Source organism: Bos grunniens, chromosome 10 (genome assembly GCF_055505025.1).
Source record: "Bos grunniens cultivar Pamir isolate PY7600 chromosome 10, Bosgru_T2T1.0, whole genome shotgun sequence".
NCBI lineage: Eukaryota > Metazoa > Chordata > Mammalia > Artiodactyla > Bovidae > Bos > Bos grunniens.
The window spans coordinates 96,260,425-96,274,578 of NC_141174.1; positions in this window are offsets into that span (position 1 = coordinate 96,260,425).

Consider the following 14,154-nt stretch of genomic DNA (forward strand, 5'->3'; position numbering starts at 1 on the left):
CATTCCCCGGAGGAGGACCTACAGCTTGTTTGGCCAGGACTTCTGCTCCTCGCAAAAAGCCAGATGCCCTGCCAACCACTTCACTGACTAGGAGGGTGAATTTGAAGTGTGAGCCTATTGGTCATGTGCCTATTGGCCATGTTCAATGATTTGTATCCCTTCTAAATTTTCATTTTCTTTTTTGGGATTTTCAATGCTGAAGTGTGTGTGTGTGTGTGTGTGTGTGCACTCAGTCGTGTCTGACTCTTTGTGGCCCCAAGGACTGTAGCCCACCAGTCTCCTCTGTCCATGGAATTTTCTAGGCAAGAATACTGGAGTGAGTTGCCATTTCCTTCTCCATGGGAACTTTCCAATTCAGGGATCAAACCCATGTCTCTGTATCTCCTGCATTGCAGGCAGATTCTCTACCACTGTGCCACCCAACAACTTTCATATATGATGCTGTTGTTTATTTGCTAAGTCACATCTGAATCTTTTTGTGACCCCATGGACTGTAGTCCACCAGGCTCCTCTGTCCATGGGATTTCCCAGGCAAAAATACTGGAATGGGTTGTTGTTTCTTTCTCAAGAGATCTTTCCATCTCAGCGGTGGGATCCATGTGTCTTACATTAGCAAGTGGATTCTTTACTACTGAGTCACAAGGGAAGCCCTTTCATAAATAACATCAGTTCAGTTCAGTTCAGTTGCTCAGTTGTGTCCGACTCTGTGACCTCATGAACTGCAGCATGCCAGGCCTCCCTGTCCATCACCAACTCCTGGAGCTTACCCAAACTCATAACATACAGCAGTGCTAATTATATTTATCATGTTGTATGTCATATCCTGAGTGCTTATTTATCTTATAACTGGAAGTTTATACCTTTTGACTGCTTTCATCCAATTTCCCTCCCTTCATCTGCACCTCTGGTAACCACAGATCTGACTCTTTTTCTATGAGTTTGTTTGTTTGTTCTGGAGGTATAATTGACTTACAGCAGTGTATTAGTTCTTGTTACACAACAGAGTGATTTGATGTTTCTATGCATTTCAAAACGAACACCGTGCTAAGTCTCGTTATGATGTGTCGCCACACAAAGAAATCACTTAGTTATTGATGACACGCCCCACACTGTTCATTTCATACCTATAATTCATTTCTTTTGCAACTGAAAGTCTGTGCCTCTTAGTCCCCAGCCCCTTCACTTCTGGCAACCACCTTTTTGGTCTCTGTAGATATAACTCCTGTTTCTATTTTGTTACGTTTGTTGATTTTTTTTTTAGATTCCACATATGAGTGAAATCATACAGTGTTTGTCTTTCTCTGTCTGACTTAGTCTCTGGGCCCACCTGTGTTGTCACAAACAGCAGGATTTCATTCTTCTTTGTGACTGAGTAATACTCCTGTGTGTGTGTGTGTGTGTGTGTGTGTGTGAGTGATGTCTTCTTTATCCATTCATCTACTGAGGGACGCTTATGTTGTTTATATCTTGCCTATTGTAAATCTTTTCCCTTTTTTGTGTTTTTGATGCTACAGAAACAATAGCACAAACACAAGAATATCTGTGGCAGCGTTTTTATAACAGCCAGAGAGAGAGAGAGACAGAAAGACAGACAGAAAAAAGAGAAAGTTAAGGTCCCCAAAATTAAAAGCTTAAATAATTTACAGTACATTTAGATAACAGAAACAGGCTCTCCAGTGAAAAGGATTCACTGAAGAGAAAGGAAAATATACGTCCACACAAAGACTTGTCCAAGAATGTTCATAGCCTCACTCATAATAGCCAAAAGTTGGAGACCGCCGGAATGTCCATCAGCTGGTGAACGGAAATCAACATGGTACATCCTTGCCGCGGACTGCTGCTCAGTCATAACGGGACCAAAACTGAGTGTGACAGAAATGAACCACAAGAACCCTGTGCTCATTAGGGAACCTTGCAAAAGGCCACATATTGTGTGATTCCATTGATACGAAATGTCCAGAATAAGGAAATCCCCAGGCAATGAACCGTTCCCTAGGGGTGCGAGTGTGAATAGAGAGTGGCTGCAAATGAGCCCCAGGTTCCTTTTAGGGGTGATGGAGAAGTAAAAAAATTGGATGGCAGCGATGGCTGTGCAACCGGTGAATTTACTACAGATCATTGAGTTGTACACGTAAAGTGAATGAATGTTATACTATGCAAATTATGTTTCAGTAGAGCTGCTTCAGCAAAGGAACACTGCAGATCTTTGTATATTGACCTAGGCAGATATCTAGGATAAGTAATGACAATAAAAATAGCACATTGCAAATTAATATAGAGATGAGCATTGCTTTCCTTACAAAGAAACTGAAAAAGGTATAACATATTTTCATGTGCCTCTTGACTATCTGTATGTCTTCTTTGGAGAAATGTCTATGTAGGTCTTCTGCCCATTTTTTGGATTGGGTTGTTTGTTTTGATGACATTGCTGATTATTCGAGAAATACAAATAAAAACTACAGTGAGATATGACCAACACCAGTCAGGATAGCTATCATCAAAAATCCACAAACAATCAATGCAGGATAGCTATCATCAAAAATCCACAAAACAATCAATATGGAGAAAGTGGAAGCCCCCTACACTGTTGGTGGGAATGTAAATAGTAAATTGATACAGTCAATGAGGAGAACAGTATGGAGGTGTCCTCAAAAATTACAAATAGAGTTACCATATGATCCTGCAGTCCCACTCCTGGGCATATCCAGAGAAAAACATGGTCTGAAAGGATGCATTCACCCAATATTCATTGCAGCACTGTTTATAATAGCCAAAATATGGAAACAAGCTAAATATCCACCAACAAAGGAATGGATAAAGAAGATGTGGTACACATATACAATGGAATATTGCCCAGCCATCGAAAAGAATAAAATCATGCCATTTTCAGCAACATGTGCCAAGCTAAAAAAAAATAGTCATAGCCTGAAAGATGAGAGTTATGTTCTGTTGGGTGGAAATTTTTAGATTCAAGCCCCAGAGACAGCATCTCAAGTAACCCTGAGAGAACTATTTCGAGGAGGCCATGCGGAGGAGTCAGGTTATATAGACATTTGCAACAAGGGGCAAGGAGCTAGAATATCAAAGATTATTGTTAATTAAGGAAAACCAGATATCCCAAATTAAGGAATTTAGAGCTTTTCTGTGTATGGGAAGATGCAAGAGTCTGGGCTCACTGCAATCATTGCTGCCATATGCATCTCAGCTCCCTGGGGCCAGCATTTTGCCGCTGGATTTTTCTCAGCATTAGTTCCTGGTTCACCAGAGGGAGTGGCGGAGGCAGTGGCAGGCACCTGATAGCTACTGGATGGCAGGTATTGTTTTTTCCTGACTTTACACATGGACTCTACACAGCGGACTGTCCTTGTCCTACAAAGCCCTAGATGTAGAAAGAAATGTCAGATGGGGATGGAAGTTGGCAGCTTTGTCTGGGTTCCAATTGGTATCAAAAAACATTTTTAAGGCAAACCATTTGCCTCGTTTCCAAGGCAAACCATTCAATATCACAGTAATCCAAGTCTATGCCCCAACCAGTAATGCTGAAGAGGCTGAAGTTGAATGGTTCTATGAAGACCTACAAGACCTTCTAGAATTAACACCCAAAAAACATGTCCTTTTCATTATAGGGGACTGGAATGCAAAAATAGGAAGTCAAGAAACACCTGGAGTAACAGGAAAATTTGGTCTTGGAATACGGAATGAAGCAGGGCAAAGACTAATAGAGTTTTGCCAAGAAAATGCACTGGTCATAGCAACCCTCTTCCAACAACACAAGAGAAGACTCTACACGTGGACATCACCAGATGGTCAACACCAAAATCAGATTGATTATGTTCTTTGCAACCAAAGATGGAGAACTTCTATACAGTCTGCAAAAACAAGACTGGGAACTGACTGTGGCTCAGATAATGAACTCCTTATTGCAAAATTCAGACTTAAATTTAAGAAAGTGGGGGAAATCACTAAACCATTCAGGTATGATCTAAATCAAATCCCTTATGATTATACAGTGGAAGTGAGAAATAGATTCAAGGAATTAGATCCCATAGAAAGAGTGTCTGAAGAACTATGGACAGAGATTCATGACATTGTACAGGAGGCAGTGATCAAGACAATCCCCAAAGAAAAGAAATACAAAAAGGCAAAATGGCTGTCTGAGGAGGCCATACAAATAGCTGAGAAAAGAAGAGAAATGAAAGGCAAAGGAGAAAAGGAAAGATACACCAATCTGAATGCAGATTTCTAAAGAATAGCATGGAGAGATAAGGAAGCCTTCCTCAGTGGTCAGTGCAAAGAAATAGAGGAAAACAATAGAATGCGAAAGACTCGAGATCTCTTCAAGAAAATTAGAGATACCAAAGGAACATTTCATGCAAAGATGGGCACAATAAAGGACAGAAGCAGTATGGATCTAATAGAAGCAGAAGAGATTAAGAAGAGGTGGCAAGAATACACAGAAGAGCTATACAAAAAATATCCTCATGACCCAGAAAACCATGATGGTGTGATCACTCTCCTAGAGCCAGACATCCTGGAATGGGAAGTCAAGTGGGCCTTAGGAAGCATCACTACCAACAAAGCTAGTGGAGGTGATGGAATTCCAGTTGAGCTATTTCAAAACCTAAAAGATGATGCTGTGGAAGTGCTGCAGTCAATATGCCAGCACATCTGGAAAACTCAGCAGTGGCCAAGGACTGGAAAAGGTCAGTTTTCATTCCAATCCCAAAGAAAGGCAATGCCAAAGAATGTCCAGACTACTGCACAATCACACTTACCTCACACGCTAGCAAAGTAATTCTCAAAATTCTCCAAGCCAGGCTTCAACAGTACGTGAACCATGAACTTCCAGATGTTCAAGCTGGTTTTAGAAAAGATAGAGGAACCAGAGATCAAATTGCCAACATCTGCTGAATCATCAAAAAAGCAAGAGAGTTCCAGAAAAACATCAACTTCTGCTTTGTTGACTATGCCAAAGCCTTTGACTGTGTGGATCACAACAAACTGTGGAAAATTCTTAAAGAGATGGGAATATCAGATCACCTTACATGACTCCTGAGAAGTCTGTATGCAGGTTAAGAAGTAACAGTTAGAACTGGGCCTAACAGACTGGGAAAGGAGTATATTGTCCAAAGGTTGTATATTGTCACCCTGCTTACTTAAATTATATGTAGAGTACATCATGTGAAATGCCAAGCTGGATGAAGAAAAAGCTGGAATCAAGATTGCTGCAAGAAATATCAATAACCTTGTTTACGCAGATGACACCACCCTTATGGCAGAAAGTGAAGAAGAACTAAAGAACTTCTTGATGAAAGTGAAAGAGGAGAGTGAAAAAGTTGGCTTAGAAGTCAACATTCAAAATACTAAGATCATGGCATCCAGTCCCACCACTTCAGGACAAATAGATGGGGAATCAATAGAAATAGTGAGAGACTTTATGTTCTTGGGCTCCAGAATCACTGCAGATGGTGACTGCAGCCATGAAATTAAAAGATGCTTGCTCCTTGGAAGAAAAGCTATGACCAACCTAGACAGCATATTAAAAAGCAGAGACACTACTTTGCCGGCAAAGGTCCACCTAGTCAAAGTTGTGGTTTTTCCAGTAGTCATGTATGGATGTGAGAGTTGGACTATAAAGTAACGTGAGCACCGAAGAATTGATGTTTTTGAACTGTGGTGTTGGAGAAGACTCTTGAGAGCCCCTTGGACTGCAAGGAGATCCAACCAGTCCATTCTAAAGGAGATCAGTCCTGAATATTCATTGGAAGGACTGATGTTGAAGCTAAAACTCCAATACTTTGGCCACCTGATGCGAAGCGCCAACTCATTTGAAAAGACCCTGATGCTGGGAAAGATTGAAGGTGGGAGGAGAAGGGGATGACAGGATGAGATGATTGGATGGCATCACCAACTCTATGAACATGAGTTTGAGCAAGCTCTGGTAGTTGGTGATATAGACAGAGAAGCCTGGCATGCTGCAGTCCATGGGGTCGCAAAGAGTCAGACACAACTGAGCGACTGAACTGACTGATGGGGCTTAGAAATTCACATTTGGAGGGCCAGAATCACTGATGGCTGTGACATCCTTGTTTATTGACATAGCAGGAAATATGTAATTTCTCCTGTGGAAGGGCCTAGAGATTGTCATACTGAGTGAAGTAAGTCAGACAGAGAGAGACAAATATCATATGATATCACTTATATGTAGAATCTAAAAAAAGGATGCAGATGAACTTATTTACAAAACAAAAACAAACTGAGACTTCGACAATGAACTTATGGTTACCAGGGGGACGGCAAGGGGAGGAATAGTTAGGGAGTTTGGGACTGACACATACACACTGCTATATTTAAAGTGGATATCCAGCAAAGATCTACTGCATAGCACAGGGAACTCTGCTCAATATTATGTAACAACCTAAATGGGAAAAGAAATTGAAAAACTGAATCACTGTGCTGTATACTTGAAACCAACACAACATTGTTAATCAACTATACTCCAACATAAAATAAAAAGTTTAAAAAAATTAAAAAGGTATATGTGTACATGCAGTTATATTTGAAATATCACTGGGAAATTTCAAAAAGTCATTTCAGTTGCTCAGTGGTGTCCAACTCCTTTCCCGTTTTGGAACCAGCCTGTTGTTCCATGTCCAGTTCTAACTGTTGCTTCTTGACCTGCATACAGACTTCTCAGGAGACAGGTCAGGTGGTCTGATATTCCCAGTTCTTTAAGAATTTGCCAGTTTGTTGTGATCCACACAGTCAAAGAGGTCACCCATTAAATAGCTCAGAGTCTAATTTAGTAGGTCTGGGGTGGAGCCCACCAATTTGCATTTCTAACAAGTTCCTAGATGCTGCTGCTCCAACTACAAGAACTGTTACTCTAGATAAATAAGACTGTAAGGTGTCAGAGGGACTAGAGTTCCAGCCCCAGCTGCACCACCGAGTCACTTGATCTCGGGCCAGTCACTTAGGTCTCTGAGCCTCAGCTTCTTTGTCTGTAAAACAGGGATGACTCTTGCCCAGTGCTTGACATCTTACCATGAATGCTTGTTCCCTTCGGCAATCTCTTGTGAAGCATAGTGCTTAGGTACTTAATTAGTGGCTGTGGCAATAAAAAGCAGTGGTCAGAACAAGCTGTGGAGTCAGACAGATCTGGGGATTAATCCCAGTTCTGTGACTTCCTATGAGGACTCAGGCAAGTTCATTAAACTCTACTAAAGTGAAAGTGAAAGTGGCTCAGTCGTGTCCTGTTCTTTTCGATCCCATGGGCTATACAGTGCATGGAATTCTCCAGGCCAGAATACTGGAGTAGGTAGCCTTCCCCTTCTCCAGGGGATCTTCTCAACCCAGGGATTGAACCCAGGTCTCCTGCATTGCAGGCGGATTCTTTACAAGCTGAGCCACAAGGGAAGCCCAAGAATCCTGGAGTGGGTAGCTTATCCCTTCTCTAGATGATCTTCTTGACCCAGGAATCAAACTGGGGTCTCCTGCATTACAGGCAGATTCTTTACCAACTGAGCTATTAGGGAAGCCCTAATTAAAGCCTCTAGCTCTGTACACTTCCTCTTTCTCTTTTATAAAGTCGAGATGAGCATAATATACCTTATAAAGCTTGGACACTATTATTTTGTTTCTGACACAAAATAAACATGGAGTAAAGTAAATTTTTACTGCTGGTAATTGCTTTTGGTCCACAGAACCCTTTGCTTTTGCAGTAAGTATAAGCCCCAAAGATGAAAAGTGTGCCCAAAGAGCCAGATATTGAAGGGCATGAATAAATATTCTAAAAGTTTAAATTCTGAATTTCTAAGCCAAAATTTCAAGAAGCAAGGTGAAAGATGTAATACATTCATTTTGAAACTAATTAATGCCCAGTGGATTAAGATGGGATAAAAGTTGTGCTGAGGATTCATATTCTTAGAAGTTAGAAAAGCCAGGGATGAAATTAGTCCCAGGGCTAGAATCGATTCCTGACCACTCTCCTGTGGTCATTTGAGAAGATGGACAGCTTGTTAATAAGTCCACAACTTTTCTCAGCAGTTTTGGTGTTGGCCTTACCCTTGGAGATAAAGAAATTAGGAGCCAGAAGGAATCAGTAAGTTGACTGAGAAACAGAGAAGCCAACCTATCCAGTCAGATGTCCCTCAGCATTGGCCAGTTTGGGGCCAAAATACAAAGTCATTTGAATGCCTCGTGTTTTGTTTGGTTCCTTCAATCAGAAGAGTGGTGATGGAAAGTCGAAACATCTTATGCCATTCTTCTGAGGCCCACACGGGGTGAAGATGGAAAAGGCCAAGAAGAAGAGGTGGTCGGTGACAGTAGCTGTGACTCTCCACTGTCCGGTCTTTGAGTAGCAGGCTCAGTGTTGCCTGAAATATAAATGGACCTATGCAGGAGAAAGGACTTCTTTTTTGGTGGAGTTGCAAACAGACCCTCCACTGAAACAATAGAACAGAATTATGCAAGTGGTTTTTTAAAAGACTTTAAAAAAAGCCAGCATTTTCTGGAGAGTTATATCTGAAGTCGTTAGCTCTGACATAGAAACTTGATTTCAGGTTCAGCATATTTATTCCCTAATTAATCAATATAATTTTTTGATTGGCTGGTTGAGTCTCAAGTATCTAATAAAGATCTCTTGGACAATGTTTCCCTCAACAGCCACATGACCACGTCTTCCCAAGACTTGCAGAAGCGGAGATAAAGAGGGTAGTACTGGAGGATAATGGATCCAGATTGAGTCCCAGCTCTGTGTCACTAAACAGGTCACTTCTTTTCTGTGATCCTCAGTTGCCTCATCTGTAAAATGGGCTGAGTCCCTATCCCTAAGATTATAGGGATTAGATAAGACAATGTTTGTGAAATGTGCAGCACAGAGTAAATTGACAATAAATGTAAACTGTTTTACATTGTCAACATGAGGCTGGAAGTAAACCCAATGGCACAATGAACCATTCCTTGGAAATGATGCTTCTCCCTATGAGCATTGATTGAGTTAGCCCAGTATGGCAATTACAGACTCGCTCAATTTTTTTTAAGTCTTTGTTATTGGAGGCAATTAAGTATTCAGAGCCCATAAGCCCAGTTTGCAAAGGAGCTTGTCACATTTAAGAATAGAAGCATGCATTTTATTCTAGCAAGTGTGGAGAAGGGAAAAAGGAGAAGAGAAGAAGGAAAACCACATTTATGGAGTACCTAGTATGTGTCAGGCCCTGTTCTAGACTTCACAGTTGTAAACATTGAGTCTTAGGGGCATAAACAATTTTCCCTGGGTCACACAACTAGTCAATGGAAAATCCAAAATCTGAACTTAAGACTGCTAGAGCTCCAAACCTTTTCCTTGTTCAAAACCAGCATCCCAGCCCTTTAACCATGACCCCTCCCCAACCCATCTGGCAACTCTGTCCCAGAACTCAAAAGACGAGTAAGATGAAAACCTTATTAACACTCAGCTCAAAGAGTCAAACTCCCCACCATGAGTGACAAGTCTCTATGTAAATCCTAATCCATCCTACCCTCTTTCCCCTCCTTGGTATCCATAAGTTTGTTTCTCTATTTCTACTTTGCATGTAAGTTCATCTATACCATTCTTCTAGATTCCACATATATGTGTTTGTATATGATATTTGTTTTTCTCTTTCTGACCTAACTTCACTCTCTGTGACAGTCTCTAGGTCCACCCATATCTCTGCAAAAGGCACAACTGCATTCCTTTTATGGCTGAGTAATAGTCCACTGTGTATATGTCATTGTTGTTCAACTGCCAAGCTGTGTCTGACTCTTTGTGATCAAATGGACTGCAGCATGCCAGGCTTCCCTGTCGCTCAACACCTCCTGAAATTTGCCCAAGTTCATGTCCATTGAATCAGTGATGCCATCCAACCATCTCGTCCTCTGTCCCCTTCTCCTGCCTTCAATCTGTCCCACCATCAGGGTCTTTTCCAACAAGTCAGCTGATTGCATCAGGTGACAAGTATTGGAGCTTCAGCATCAGTCCTTTCAAAATATTCCGGGTTGATTTCCTTTAACATTGACTGGTTTGATCTCCTTACTTTCCAAGGGACTCTCAAGCATCTTCTCTAAAATACAACTTAAGAAAAATATTTTCCAGCTGCATTTGGATTACAACCCAAGATCCCGAGCACAATCTGCAGGTGACTTCATGCCTTCAACCTTTAATCATGCCAAGTTTGTATCCCCAACAAAGCTGGGGCTCACCTCCCTCCAACCACAATGAACTTTTTTTGATTTAGAAACATACCAAGTTCACTTGCCCTCATGGGTTAGCAGATCCTGTTCTCTCTGGAATGCTCTTCAGCTGGGTCTCATAAGACAACATTCCTTCATCCATTGGGTGTCAGCTCTAGTGTCCCACTCTCAAGCCTTTGCCTAAATGCTATTGACTATTGCTGTCTTTCTCCCTTCATTTTCTATGATATGCCTTGTTTACTTTATGCCACGATTAGTTGAAACAGTGCTTTTTAGTCATTAGTTTGGGGATTTGTTAACGGTCGCCTGCTCCAGAGTAGAAATTCTGCGACCCTTGGGCCTTACCTGTCTTTTTCACTACTGCAGTGCCTAGCATGGAGTTTGTGTTTGTGAGCATTTAATGAACATGTCTGAATAAAAAAGTAATTTCTATCAGTTTGGGATACTGTGAAAAGACCCTTGAGGTTTTATACCTCTGTTTTGTCCTCTCTGCCTGGAAGGTGCCCTACTTAAGTCCTTGTCATGTTCAGAGCTCAATCCAGGAGTCAGTTTCTCCCTGAAGTTCCCCCTGCCACTCGCCTATTAGTGACAGCTGGCTTTTGTGCACAGTCTTTCTGTCTTGAATCTGCCTCCATTTTCACCCCTCTCATACTCTATTGTGTTTATTTATTATGTTCAGCTGCCTCACTTGCATCTGAGTTTCCCGAGGACAGAAAAGCCACACTGATCTTGTATTTCACACTTGGTACAATGCCTGGCTAATCAGAAGTGCTTGATGAATGTCTGGGAAATAGGTTGATTTGAAATCAATTCAATCACATTCATGAAAACAATTTTTCAAAGTTCACAAGCTGTGAAGTATATCCACCCAGGTACATTCAATGTAATAACTATTTATTCAGCAGACTTCAGCAAATAATGAGACTGCCCTGGAACTATAGCTCTGTCAGAGTAACTAAAATTATTAATAAGTCTCTGTCTTCAATTACAGCAGTTCATAAACTCAGGAGTAGGGGTTGCTGACAAGCAGTTGCGATACTTAATTAAAAGTATAGAAATGTATGTTCATAGCACTTCTCTTCTTGGTTAAGTCTTACATTCTATTCTGGGGATTCCGAGGGGTGTCTCATCACTGTGCATGCGTGCTGCACGCCAAGTCGCTTCATTCGTGTCAGACTCCCTGTGACCCTGTGGACTATAGCCCGCCAGACTCCTAGTCTGCAGGATTCTCCATGGAGTGGGTTGCCATGCCCGCCTCCAGCTCTTATCAGTGTGGTATATACCAAATGTTGTGGGAGTGCATGAAGGAGGGAAAAGTATTGATCACCATGGGATCTGGAAAGATCCTTACGGAAGAGAGGTTTAGCAGTGTCTTTGAACATGAACACACTTGGGCTAGAAGAGAAGAGGAGTCCTGGGTATGCCACTCTAGACAGATGGGAGAGGGACAGCATATGCAGAGACAACAGGAGTAAAAGTTGTGAGAGAGGAAACACAGGCCAAGGGATGAGGGCTGGGCCCCTCTGAGGTCTACTGCGAAACGTTAACCCCTCCTTGCCCCCACCATTTCCCACTGGATGGGATATAATGGTTCTGGGACCATGGTGGCTTGCTAGGAAGTTTTAGGAATGCAGTATCTTCATCTTTGTATAATGCTCAGGCTACCCTAGCAGATTGACTCTCTGGCCAGAGGAGGGCTTCTCAAGTCTGTTTCATCTGTGAAGTGTCCACTCCACTCTCTCATACAAGAAGGTTCTGTCCCTCCCAGGAAAAAGAACATCTTTAAATGTCTCCAACCTGCCTTGGGGACAGAATGGAAAATGGGCAGGGAGCCCAAGATCAGGCCTTCTGGTCAACTGTGAAACCTGACCAGAAATGTCAGAGTGAGTAAAACTGAAAAATGTAGCCCTTCTTCAGTCTGTGATAGTGGGTGGATCACCTTCTATCCAATATCCTCAACATCTTCCTCTGTAGAATGCGATTACAGCACCTTCCAGCCAAGACTGTCAGCCTCACTGGGGGTAGTGCACCATTTCTCAATATACTGTCTGTGGAACATTCACAGAAGATGGATGGTTTTGGATTGTGCCAAAGGTATAATTAAGAGACATTCTGACTGCTTCAAAGAGAGGTCTCAATATGTGCTAATATCTTTAATGCCTTACCCCAACATTTTCTTTTCAAAAGAGTAAGAACAACAGCCTTGGTTTGAGCATGTGGAATCTTCCCAGACCAGGGATTGAACTTGTATCCCCTGTATTGGTAGGTGGATTCTTAACTACTGGGTCACCAGGGAAGTCCAAGGTGATGGCATAGAGCTTTCCTTTTGAAGGATAGCTTTTTTTTCTCCAAGTTAACTGAATAATATTGGTGGGACAAAGCCACGACCTGGTGTTCAGAGCTATTATGGGGTGTAGGGGTGGCAAGCGTGGAGATGGCAGTGTACAAATGGCTAGATTTTGATAAATGGTAGAATAAATTATAGGACAATGATTTATAAATAGTAAGCACAAAGTGAAAAAGTGTTAGCTGCTCAGTCATGTCTGACTCTTTGCAAGCCTGCCGGGTTCCTCTGTCCATGTCATTCTCCCATGAGCCACTGTCAAATGGCAGATCTCATGTGTGTTCTCTGGCTCCAAGTCACTAATTAATGCATAATGAGAGTGTGCTGGGTTTCATAATTAAATAAGCCCAGGGACAACCTGAGTGGTCTGCTTTCCAGTTCTGCCTGCCAGTGGCCCACCTGAGGGTGGAGAAGCAGAGGTTGAAGCACCTCTCCTTAATGATTGCCGCCTTAAACTTGGCAAAAGGAGGGTTTACTCAAATTTCCTGCAATAAATTTCCTGTTAATTGGATGGACTTCGCAGACTTCATTTGTCTGGCGAGGACAACCACAGAGCAGCCGGGGTGAGCAGGGGATAATGAGAGGCAGGCAGCTGCAGCGCCCTCGAAAGAAGGAACCCTTGGGCTGTCATGTTAACCAATCTCTCAGCAGAGCTGTGTCGGCCCTGACGTGAGATGCAAGTCCAGTGATCTCCCTAGAGATGATTAGCTCAGAACTTTGTAGAGGAATGAGAGGTACAAATGACTTTGATAAGCTATAGAAAACACTAACTTTCTTCAAGTCTGCTTAGAATGAACATAGCAAGTGGAAGTCCTACCCGGAGTGTTAGAATCAGATTTGTGTAAGAGGATCTGGCAGCAAAGGCTGTAGCCATGGGGCTGACAGATGCTGTAGTCCTAATTGCAGGGAGGCAGGGAATCCTCTAGAAAATAACTCAAGATGTGTCCATGGATGGAGTGGGTACATGCCGGGGCAGGTCTGGCATGCAATTTGTAGGAAAACCATGAAGCATCCTATGAGGGAACTCATCTGGGCTGGCCCAGGACAAAGCCTTTGTTGTCAGAGAAGTATTCTCAAGGACAACGAAGTATCTACCACATAGTGAATACACGATGCCTAGGAGTGGAATGAACAATAATGAACAAATTCACCTCCAGCTCCAGCAATGGGCCCCCATTGTGCAACACTCTTCTCTAGGCTGGAGCATGTACAGTTTATTAACATGTTCTCTACCGTGAAAGATAATGCTGACAAATAGAGACAGCTCTCGGTTGTTCCTACGTCAGTCGCAGTACAACCCACATTCCTGTCTCTCAGAAGATGAACCGTACTGAGGCAAGGAAAAAATAGAAAAGCTTCAGTTGCTCTTACTCAAAGTCCCTTGATTTTGCAGGCTGGATGACTTGCTTTTCCTTAGAAAATAAAAAAAGGAATTATCCTTCAGTATCTCAAAAATGATGTCTTGATTCCATCATTGACCCACCATTTTTGCTCTAGGGGAGCTAAAAAAAAAGCAGCAGAAGACTTCCTTCTTTCCAAGCGGGCAATTTGTCATGTCTACCAAGACAGGTGATAGATTGTGGGCGAGCACTTGTGTG